The sequence below is a fragment of the Bombina bombina genome, chromosome 1, assembly GCF_027579735.1.
Source record: "Bombina bombina isolate aBomBom1 chromosome 1, aBomBom1.pri, whole genome shotgun sequence".
Lineage (NCBI taxonomy): Eukaryota > Metazoa > Chordata > Amphibia > Anura > Bombinatoridae > Bombina > Bombina bombina.
Genome location: NC_069499.1, coordinates 1,420,075,808 through 1,420,087,704, shown reverse-complemented (window position 1 = coordinate 1,420,087,704; position 11,897 = coordinate 1,420,075,808).

The window sequence follows — 11,897 nt, the reverse complement described above, 5'->3', positions numbered from 1 at the left end:
CTACATAATGTTATTAACCCCTAATCTCCCACCCCCAATGTCGCCGCAACCTACCTACACTTATTAACCCCTAATCTGCCGCCCCCAATGTCGACGCCACTATACTAAATTTATTTACCCATAAACCTAATGCTAAATCTAACCCTAACCCTAACACCCACTAACTTTAATGTAATTAAAATAATCTAAATAAAACCTAATATTAATAACTAAATAATTCCTATTGAAAACTAAATACTTACCTGTAAAATAAACCACAAACTAGCTACACTATATCTAATAGTTACATTGTAGCTATCATAGGTTTTATTTTTATTTCACAGGCAAGTTTGTATTTATTTTAACTAGGTAGAATAGTTAGTAAATAGTTATTAACTATTTAATAACTACCTAGTTAAAATAAATACAAATTTACCTGTAAAATAAAACCTAACCTGTCTTACACTAACACCTAACCTTACACTACAATTAAATAAATTACATAAATTAAATACATTTAACTAAATTACAAAAAAACAAAACACTAAATTACGCACAAAAAAAATAATCAGATATTTAAACTAATTACATCTAATCTAATAGCCCTATCAAAATAAAAAAATCCCCCCCAAATAAAAAAAAAACCCTATCCTAAACTAAACTACCAATAGCCCTTAAAAGGGCCTTTTGCGGGGCATTGCCCCAAATAAATCAGCTCTTTCACCTGTAAAAAAACGTACAAACAGCCCCCCAACAGTAAAACCAACCACCCACACAACTAACCCCCCAAATAAAATTCTATCTAAAAAACCTTAGCTCCCCATTGCCCTGAAAAGGGCATTTAGCTCTTTTTCAAGTGCCCAAGCCCTAATCTAAAAATAAAACCCACCCAATAAACCCTTAAAAAAGCCTAACACTAACCCCCGAAGATCCATTTTTTTTTCCAGCCAATCGGAATTAAAGGTGAAAAAATCCTATTGGCTGATGCAATCAGCCAATAGGATTGAGATTCAATCCTATTGGCTGATCCAATCAGCCAATAGAATGCAAGCTCAATCCTATTTGCTGATTGGATCAGCCAATAGGATTTTTTCACCTTTAATTCCGATTGGCTGATAGAATTCGCCATCTTGGCTGATGTTCAATTCACCATCTTGGCTGATGTCATTTAAAGGAGAATTCATTGTTTAAGGGCAATTCCCATCCAAATGCCCTTTTCAGGGCAATAGGGAGCTTAGTTTTTTAGTTAGGATTTTATTTGAGGGGTTGGTTGTGTGGGTGGTGGGTTTTACTGTTGGGGGGTTGTTTGTATTTTTTTACAGATAAAAGAGCTGATTTTTAAGGGCTATTGGTAGTTTAGTTTAGGATAGGGTTTTTTATTTTGGGGGGTGGGGTTTATTTTGATAGGGCTATTAGATTAGGTGTAATTAGTTTAAATATCTGATAATTTCTTTATTTATTTTGTGTAATTTAGTGTTTTGTCTTTTTTGTAATTTAGTTAATTGTATTTAATTTATGTAATTTATTTAATTGTAGTGTAAGGTTAGGTGTTAGTGTAAGACAGGTTAGGTTTTATTTTACAGGTAAATTTGTATTTATTTTAGCTAGGTAGTTAGTAAATAGTTAATAACTATTTACTAACTATTCTACCTAGTTAAAATAAATACAAACTTACCTGTGAAATAAAAATAAAACCTAAGCTAGCTACAATGTAACAATTAGTTATATTGTAGCTAGCTTAGGGTTTATTTTACAGGTAAGTATTTAGTTTTAAATAGGAATTATTTAGTTAATGATAGGAATTTTTATTTAGATTTATTTTAATTACATTAAAGTTAGTGGGTGTTAGGGTTAGGGTTAGACTTAGGGTTAGGTAGTTGTTAATACATTTAGTATAGTGGTGGCGACGTTGGGGGTGGCAGATTAGCGGTTAATAAATGTAGGTAGGTGGCGGCGATGTTAGGGACAGCAGATTAAGAGTTAATAATATTTAACTAGTGTTTGCGATACGGGAGTACGACAGTTTAGGGGTTAATATGTTTATTATAGTGTTGCCGATGTCCGGAGCAGCAGATTAGGGGTTAATACATTTTTTTAGTGTTTGCAATGCGGGAGAGCCTCGGTTTAGGGGTTATCAGGTAGTTTATGGGTGTTAGTGTACTTTTTAGCACTTAAGTTATGAATTTTATGTTACAGCGTTGTAGCGTAAAACCCATAACTACTGACTTTCAGTTTATGATATGGATCTTGACGGTATAGGCTGTACCGCTCACTTTTTGGCCTCCCAGGCAGACTCGTAATACCGGCGCAAAGGAAGTCCCATTGAAAAAAAGACTTTTTGAAAGCTGCGGTAGTTATGTTGCGGTATGGCCAAAAAAGTGTGCAGTGCCCCTAAACCTGCAAGACTCATAATACCAGCGGTAGTGAAAAAGAGCCTTAACGCTGCTTTTTCACTCATACCCCAAAACTCGTAATCTAGCCAACTGTTATTTTACTTGTTCTTGTCCAAGGTAATCCTGAAAACCTGGCCTGTTGAGAAGGCCTGAGGACCAGTTTGAAAACCAGTGAGTTAAAATGAATGTTATAAAAAAGGATCATGCAGATGAAATCCGAAAGATATTCACATAAACTTTGGGTTAAAAATCTAGTAATCAAAAAGATGGTTACTATACATTGTGTCAGCTGCAGAAATTTTTCAGGGGAGGGCAATAAAATAAAATGCCCTGAACATTATTTGCTCGATTTATCAAAAGGCTTTTTCCAGCCCCTACTCACACAAGAACCTGCACGCCGTATTTAACAAGCAGCGGTCATCAGACCACTGCTTAGCTAACCTCTTTGCCACCTCTTGTTTGGCGAAATGTAATCTCCCCCATCTTTTCCGACCTTGGAGATTGACAGCTCCTGCCCTTGCGTGATTGGCTGTGCGTAGGGGGGCGAGATTGCATACGAGCGTACAATAGCATTTGTGTGCAATGCTGAATTCCTCTAGGAGAATTCAGACCGCCAGAGGTGATTTGCGGTGGACAGGGGCGTGTATATGTGCCCCTGTCTGCCTCAGCTTGATAAATCTTCCCCTATAGCTTTAATGGAAAGATGAACAAAAGGATACAGTAAGCACCCATGCTTTACATATTATACATTTTCTAAAAGAGAGATAAACATGTGTTAGTAAATGTTATTACATGGAAGATTTAAACACAAACCAAAGCTTAAAGGTACACTGCACTGTGAATAGCATAACAAAACTTTTAAAAAAACAAACAATTACGTTTTCTTTTTTACTGCAATTGTTTTAAATAGCCAAACTCCACTAACCATTTGCCTTCTTTGGAGAAGCCAATCTGAGCTTTTGCCCACAGACAACTTTAGCCACTGCAATAATGTTAGTATGCAGTATATGTGTGTGTATATATATATATATATATATATATATATAGTATATATACACACACACACACATAGAAATACGCACACATGCTATACACATATATTTGATAAGATAAACCATTGACGTTTACTGCAAATCTGCAATAATTTAGTGTTAATGAGTATATATTATTAAGAGCTTTTATCAAATACTATTAATACAATTTCACTATTATATATATTATGCTACACATTTAATTGTATTTAGTCTTTTATTAGAGAATAACAAGTTCTAAGATCAGCCTCACACAAACTAGCATACTAACTTTTAGCAAACCTTGAAACTGAAAGTTGTACACAAACACTGTCTCTGGAAGCCCCTCTCAAATAATCTTCTTCCCTGCAGCATGTCTAAAACAACAAGATCATTTAACCCCACAGCTGACAAAAAAAGCAGACTGCTTAGGTATACACTGCAGTCCTTTTGGTAGCCAAAGAGTTAAATTGTGCTCCACATGCTATGGTGTAGGTTAGTAACGTTTTGCATTCGTTTTCGGATGAATGTACATTCGTACAGAAAAACGGATATTTGTTTTCATTTACGAAATACAATATACGAATGAATACACCAATGGAATTTAAAGAAAATTAAAAAATACTGACAAAATTCATCAGTATTTATTAATTCCCTTTAAATTATTTTTTAAGGCTCTATACTTTAACACGTTAGGGAGAGCGCACTAACCGAATCCTCCTCTTTCCAGGTCCCTTGCTGCGCTAACAGGAGGTTTAGCGCTCGGCACCCAGAACCTGCACTAACTTTAGGGTTAGGGTATGTAGCTATAGGTGAACTTTTTACCTGTAGCTTTGAAACATTTACATTTGTTTTAACAAAATTTAATGAAAATTAGTTTTTGGTTTTAAGCCAAATAAAAACTGAATAGTTCAGGGAACAAATTTCCTAGAATATTTTTAATGAAAATTTCGTCCAAAACTATTTTTTACAATGCATATGTCTAGTGGTTAGGCTCAAACATTGTTTTCCTAAGCCATTCCAGGGGAAGTGTCAGCCCACATATTTTACAAAAGATGAGGTATAACAACAACAGATATAGGAAAAAGATAAAGGTCTGCAGTACTATTAACTGGGAGGAAACCCTTCTGATCTCCTGTCTTATTGGTCTGCTTCATTTCTGCAATACAGCAGAGGACAAAGCTGCTTCTCCCTCATCCACACTCTTCACAGTAGCAGTACAGCCTGTGTGTGGCTATTAGCCAGCTATAAAAAAAAGAAGCAAACTCTGCCTTGCATATGAGCACACAGCAGGCATTGCTTCATTAAATATCCCGGCGTTTAGATGCTGCAATTTCTTATGAATGACAAACAAATTTAAAGGGACACTGAACCCAATTTTTTTCTTTCGTGATTCAGATAGAGCATGCAATTTTAAGCAACTTTCTAATTTACTCCTATTATCAATTTTTCTTCATTCTCTTGCTATCTTTATTTGAAAAAGAAGGCATCTAAGCTTTTTACTTGGTTCAGACTCTGGACAGCAATTTTTTATTGGTGGATGAATTTATCCACCAATCAGCAAGGACAACCCAGATTGTTCACCAAAAAAGGGCCGGCATCTAAACTTACATTCTTGCATTTCAAATAAAGATACCAAGAGAATGAAGAAAATTTGATAATACGAGTAAATTAGATAGTTGCTTAAAATTCCATGCTCTATCTGAATCACGAAAGAAAAAAATGTGGGTTCAGTGTCCCTTTAACTGACTACACTGTAAAATTTAAAGGGACATTACACACTTCCTCTTTTGGTGTAAAAAAATGTGCTTTGACCAAACTTCCTAGGGAAGCAAAATAACAAAATATGTAACCTAGGTTTTCAAAATGTTGAAAATTGCCTAAATGAGCTAGTTTCATTTACAGCATCTGCAGGAATTGTGAATTTTGACCTTTCTTTTGGGGGGTGGGAAAAGCATAATTTTTACACAAAACAAGGTGTTATATGCCATTTTAAATGTGTTTTCTTAATGAGTTTGTTTACAAAATATCTTCAATAACTATGATGATCAACCACTATTGGCCTGTTGAATGACTATATGTTTGCATGACATAGTCCAAAGTGGAAAAAAAAAACTGTGGTTTTATGGGTAGATGGAAACTTATCTGTATTTTGCAGTTAGTTGACCTGAATTTTTTTTTATTCTCACCTCATAATTAAAGTATATCTAAAGTGGTTGTGAAAAGTTCCATTTCTTTAACCAATAACAACACTTGACTTAACATGTTTCCATCCTTTGCAAGTAAATCAAGGCTGCTGTGTATAAAACATTCACTGTACTTTTTTGTAACTTTGTGATCCTAAAGAAACAAAACATGTACCTTCAAATAGAGCTTTACACATTAATGGCTAGATTACGCGTGGAATGCTATTCAGCGCTCCCGCTCACATTAACTTTGCTAGACTGAGATTTTTTTGCCCTTGTTGGGTTGAGCTTGTATTACAAGCTGAAAGTAGAAAGTCTTAGCGAAAGCCCAACGCGCGAAAAGAAAATTATAGCAACCACTTTAACTTCTTTGCTATAGACTTCAATGAAGCACGTGATTGTAAGCTTTCAGACAAGCTGAATCAAATACAAATACAAATGATTAAACATACTGTAAACTAGACTAAATAATACATAGAATATATAAAAAATTTTACAGTATGTTTAATAATTTGAAATAATTTTAATTTTTACATTTTTTTTATATTTAATATTTCAGTAACCCGACTCAAGATTACTGTTTTCATGTGAGCTAACCCAACTATGTTAAAGGGATAGTCTAGTCAAAATTAAACTTTCATGATCTAGATAGGGCATGTAATTTTAACCCCTTAGTGACCAGATCATTTTTCAATTTTCTTACCATTAAGGACCATGGGGCCAACTCGCCCTGTTTCCGCTGCTCCTTAACTGGATCTGCCACCTCTGTGCGGCGTACAGCAATCAACCCGATCAAATACGATCGGGTTGATTAACATCCCCTGCTAGGGGCTGATTGGCCGTGAATCTGCAGGGGGCGGCATTGCACAAGCCGTTCACTAGAACTGCTTGTGCAATGCTGAATGCCGACAGCGTATGTTGTCCACATTCAGTGATGTTTGGCAGACATGATACGTTGCATCGTATCATGTCCGCCAGACTTTGTTAAATCGGCCCCCGATTAACCCCCTGCAGATAAACATTTCTGCAGTGTTTATGTTTAGATGTAATTTTCCTCTTTCTCATTTACTCTACCCAAACATAATAAATACTGTTTTTCTCGCCATTAAATGGACTTTCTAAAGATACCATTATTTTCATCATATCATATAATTTACTATATAAAAAACACATTTTTTTCTAATTTTGACCCCCAAAATCTGTTACGTATCTACAACCACCAAAAAACATCCATGCTTATTAGTTTCTAAATTTTGTCCTGCGTTTAGAAAAATCCCAAGTTTACCTCCTTAACCCCTTATTGGAACAGGCATTTCAGACTATCACTCCATTTAAACAGAAATAGTCTTTTTATATTTACCTATCAAGACTATATATATTTTTTAGTAGACAATCCAACGTATTGACCTAGGCCCATTTTGGTATATTTCATGCCACCATTTCACTGCCAAATGCGATCAACTAAAAAAAATTGTTAACTTTTTCACAAACATACGCCTAGATTACGAGTTTTGCGTTAGAGGCTATGCGGTGCTAACAAGCAGTTTTCTCTCACTGCTCACTTACATACAACGCTGGTATTACGAGTTTTTACAAACCCGTTGTTAATAGACAAAAAGTGAGCATTGAGCAAAATTTTGCTTCACATATAACTCCAATACCAGCGCTGCTTACGTTAGCGGTGAGCTGGTGTAATGTGCTCGTGCACGATTTCCCCATAAGAATCAACAGGGAGAGCCAGCTGAAAAACAGTCTGACACCTGCAAAAAAGCAGCATTTAGCTCCTAATGCAGCCCCATTGATTCCTATGGGGAAATAAAATTTATGTCTACACCTAACATCCTAATATGAACCCTGAGTCTAAACACCCCTAATCTTACACTTATTAACCACTAATCTGCCGCCCCCGACATCGCCGCCACCTACATTATATTATTAACCCCTAATCTGCCGCCATCTGCATTATATTTATTAACCCCTAATCTGCCGCCCCCAACGTCACCGCCACTATTCTCAATTTATTAACTCCTAAACCTAAGTCTAACCCTAACCCTAACCCTCCCTAACTTAAATATAATTTAAATAAATCTAAATAAATATTCCTAGCATTAACTAAATTATTCCTATTTAAAACTAAATACTTACCTATAAAATAAACCCTAAGCTAGCTACAATATAACTAATAGTAATTAATAGAAAGAACACAGTCTAACATGTTTCAGCCCATGTGGCCGTAATCATAGACATACTCCTCCAATGTGGAAGGTGTGTTTTTATAGGGCAATCCTCCGCCCCTTTAAAATCAATTAGTTTAACCATTTAACTAGCACCGGGGTTTTCCGAAAACCGTCCCAGGGCACTTAAATGGAAAAACCTGTTTTTTTGGTCTTCATTCTTGGACCAAATAACAGCCCAGGGCTATAATACGGTAGTCACTTATACTAGTCTGTAGGATGCTGATAGCCCCTCCAAATGATTTTAAAGTGCTAGACCATAACAAATAAATAGAGGATTCTTTATTTTCTTGTAGTAAGTACATTTATTACTTCATGTAAAAAAAAAAAAAAAGCATGTTTAATCAAACTGGCATTTCAAATTTTTAAATATAACCAGATACATACGGCATCTGGTAAAATGTTCATGTAACTCTCAAATAGGAACTTTTTTCTTTTTTGACGCCCTATTGACACGGAAGTAAGCTACGTAATGTATTAGAGTCTCTGGATAAGTCTCAGGTAGGAGCTGTGCAATGTGCACATGCTATTATTATACCTAGTATTCCACTTACTGTCAACTATACGTTAGGAGTCCGATTAGATTTGTTTTAGGATTAATTATGTTAAACTTTTTTGCGATATTCAGCCCTAAACAGCATATAACATAATCTCCAAAAGATATAACCAGAGATGAGCTCAGATAATGTTTAACCCCATATAACCGCCCACCTAAAATAAGCGCCCATGAGCGGCTTTTCGGGTGGGCGGGTTTCCGGAAAACCCCGGCAGCAGGTAAAGTACATAAGTATATATATATATATATATATATATATATATATATATATATATATATAGGCAGGTTATTATCAAAAGTGGACGAAATTATATGAATATACAAAGGCAGTCTGTATTGCATACATAACTAGCATAATAGACATATAAATGTATATATTTCAACTAGCAAATTAATAAGTGAACATGAATATACTTAATTTTCTACACAAATGTGTTTTTACCAAATTTTTATATATATACAATTTATCTAGTTCAGTTGCATTAGACATATACTTCGGAATATACTTATAGAGACACTAATAAGTGTCTTCTCTCATTATCTTTCACTTTTAGTCTTAGAGGAATAAAGGGACAATTAATTTCTACAAAGAGCATATACATTGTTTATACTAATTATAGTGATGCCTAAAATAATTTTGGCATATTGTACATGGATCTATTTGTTTACAATTATTATTCCTAGTAGTTAATATCATCAAATTGTGAATTGAACCCTCCTGGAACCAAGGTTTTGAATTTGTGGATCCAATAAATTTCCTGTCTCTCCAGAATTTTTTGTTTACTACCTCCCCTCTGTGGCATACGCACTACCTCAATTGCATTCCATTTAAATTTTTCCACACTTTTATTGTGTACCTGGATGAAATGTCTAGATAGCGCTGAGCAATGTATGTCATTGGAGATATAACCTGTGTTCTTTAATCCTGGTGCATATGTCCCTGGTGGTTAACCTGACATATTGTTTCTTATGCTCTGCACACTCAACTAGATAAATTACATATGTTGAGGAGCATTTTACACAACCCTGGGTGGTAAAGGTTTCATCAGTTACAAAGGATTTAAATCTCTCTCCCTGTTTGAGGTAAGTACATGACTTACAGCGAGGCTTCTCACATTTATAGGTACCCACAACCTCCATCCATGAGCTGCAAGCACCTACATGAGGTATTATGCTTGGTGAAAGCATATTACCTATAGTTAGGTTTCTGGAGTATACAAAGTCACAGCCCTGTTTAATGACATGTTTTAAGGTGTCATCTCCACATAGGATGGGCATGTATTTTTTAATGATATTGCTGTCAGGATTTTTTCCCTGCTTTGTTTGCTGTGTGCTGCTGGCAGCCATTTTACTCACCTCTTACTGAATCTGGTGCAGAGTGTCTGATGTTGCTCATTTCTTGCACACCTTTTATGGCCAGACTGGTGTACATCATCCGTGTGAGACAGGTTGCAGTCTCAGAATTGTGATGTCATCACTTATTATTTAAAGGGCCTCTGTTCAGTATGCTTTGCCCTTGCGTTGTCTCAAACCTGTTTGTGAGTTTCTGTGTATTACTTGGCTTCCTGATGTCTTTTCTGGTTCCTGATTCCTGGCTTGTTCCTGACTCTGCTGTTCTCCTTGTTCCTGATTCCGGCTCATCTGACTACTCGCTTTGACTCCTGACTCGGCTCGTCTGACTACCAGCTCTAGCTTTGACTCCTGGCTTGTTATTTGACTTGTGGACTTGTTTTTATTATTTGTTGTTATTAATAAAGGTGTGATTATTTTTGCACTTCTCGTCTCAGTCTGATTCTTGGCACCCTGACATTATGCAAGGGCCATGAATCCTGATGGTGCTAATAATCCACCTTTACCTACGATTATTCTTAGGATGGATGAACAGGATCACTGCTTGGATCTATTTTACTAGCCCTGTAAACCCTGCTGACTCGCACTGCACATGTGGACCAGAGTGTCTCACAAGTTAGGGTTGCTCCTTTTTCCGCTGCTGCACCTAGTCCTACCAGGAGCATGTCCGGTTCTGCACCTCTACCTCAGTGATATGGAGGCGATCCTAATCAGTGCAGAGGGTTTTTAAACCAAGTGGGCATTTACTTTGAAATGTTACCTCAGGCATTTCCCTCTGACAGAGCTAAGGTGGGATTTCTCATCTCGTTACTCTCTGACACAGCTTTTGCGTGGACTTATCCCTTGTGGGAGACTAATAAACCTGCAATTTCAAATTACCCTGAATTTGTGGCCTCCTTTTGAAGGGTATTTGATGTTCCGACTCGATCCTCCTCTGTTGTTAAACGACTCATGTCCATTCAGCAAGGTACGAGATCTGTTGCTCAGTATGCCATTGAGTTCCGTACGCTTGCATCAGAGGTAGGTTGGAACAATGAAGCCCTTGTTGCCGCCTTATTTCATGGGCTCTCTGATGCGATTAAAGACAAAGTTGCTGCCAGAGATTTACCAGAGGATCTCGAGGCATTGGTGTCTTTTTTAATCCTAACTGACATCAGACTAAGTGATAGGCCCTCTTTCAAGAAGTGCTTGCGGAAGCCTCCTGTTCCGTTGTCTCCTACGCGTTCATTCCCACCCATGCCTCCCTCTCCTCCCATGCCTCCTGGTCCCGAATCACCAGGTACTGCTGAGCCAATGCAGTTGGGATTCATGTATCTCTCCACGGCGGAGAGGGCCTTGAGGAGGAGGGAGGGTCTCTGCCTCTATTGTGAGTTACAGGGCCACGTTTAAAGTCTTGTCCTACACGGCCGGGAAACGCTTGCACCTAAGGTCCTGTCAAGGGCAGACCTTGGGTGGTTTATCCTCGTCCCTGGAACTGCTAAAGGAGAAACCTTTGATCATGGTTGTCCTTTCCTGGGTGGACTCCGGTGCTGTGGGCTATTTCATTGACAGTGCTTTTGTATCAAAGCACTCCATTCCTGTATTGCCTCGGTCCGTTCCACTTGCTATTGAGGCCATTGATGGCAGGCCCCTTCAGCCTGCACTCGTTACTCATGAAACCACTCCGTTATCCATGGCTGTTGGGGCTCTCCATTTTGAAACCCTCCAGTTCCAGGTGATAAACTCTCCGCATTTTCCAGTTGTTCTGGGTTATCTCTGGCTCCAAAAGCACAATCCCAGACTCAACTGGTGCAGGTCCAAAATTTTGTCATGGTATTTCCACTTGTCTTCGGGAACAAGTCAAAGTCTAGTGCACTTCTTCAGTATCTCAATTGCCAGAGGAGTACCGAGAGTTCCTAGACATTTTTTACAAGGTGCGTGCCGGTACGTTGCCTCCTCACTGGTCTTATGATTGTGCCATAGACCTGCAACCTGGAGCCCTTCCTCCTCGGGGCCAGATTTACCCTCTGTCTGTTGCAGAGAATTGTGCTATGAAGAAGTATGTTGCCGATGCTCTTTCATGGGGGATCATCCGCAAATCCTGCTCTCCTGCAGGGGCTGGCTTCTTCTTCGTGAAGAAAAAGGATGGCGAGTTAAGATCATGGGGCCTATCAGCTCTGAACGGAGCTTGACGGCCCGTGTTTCTGGCG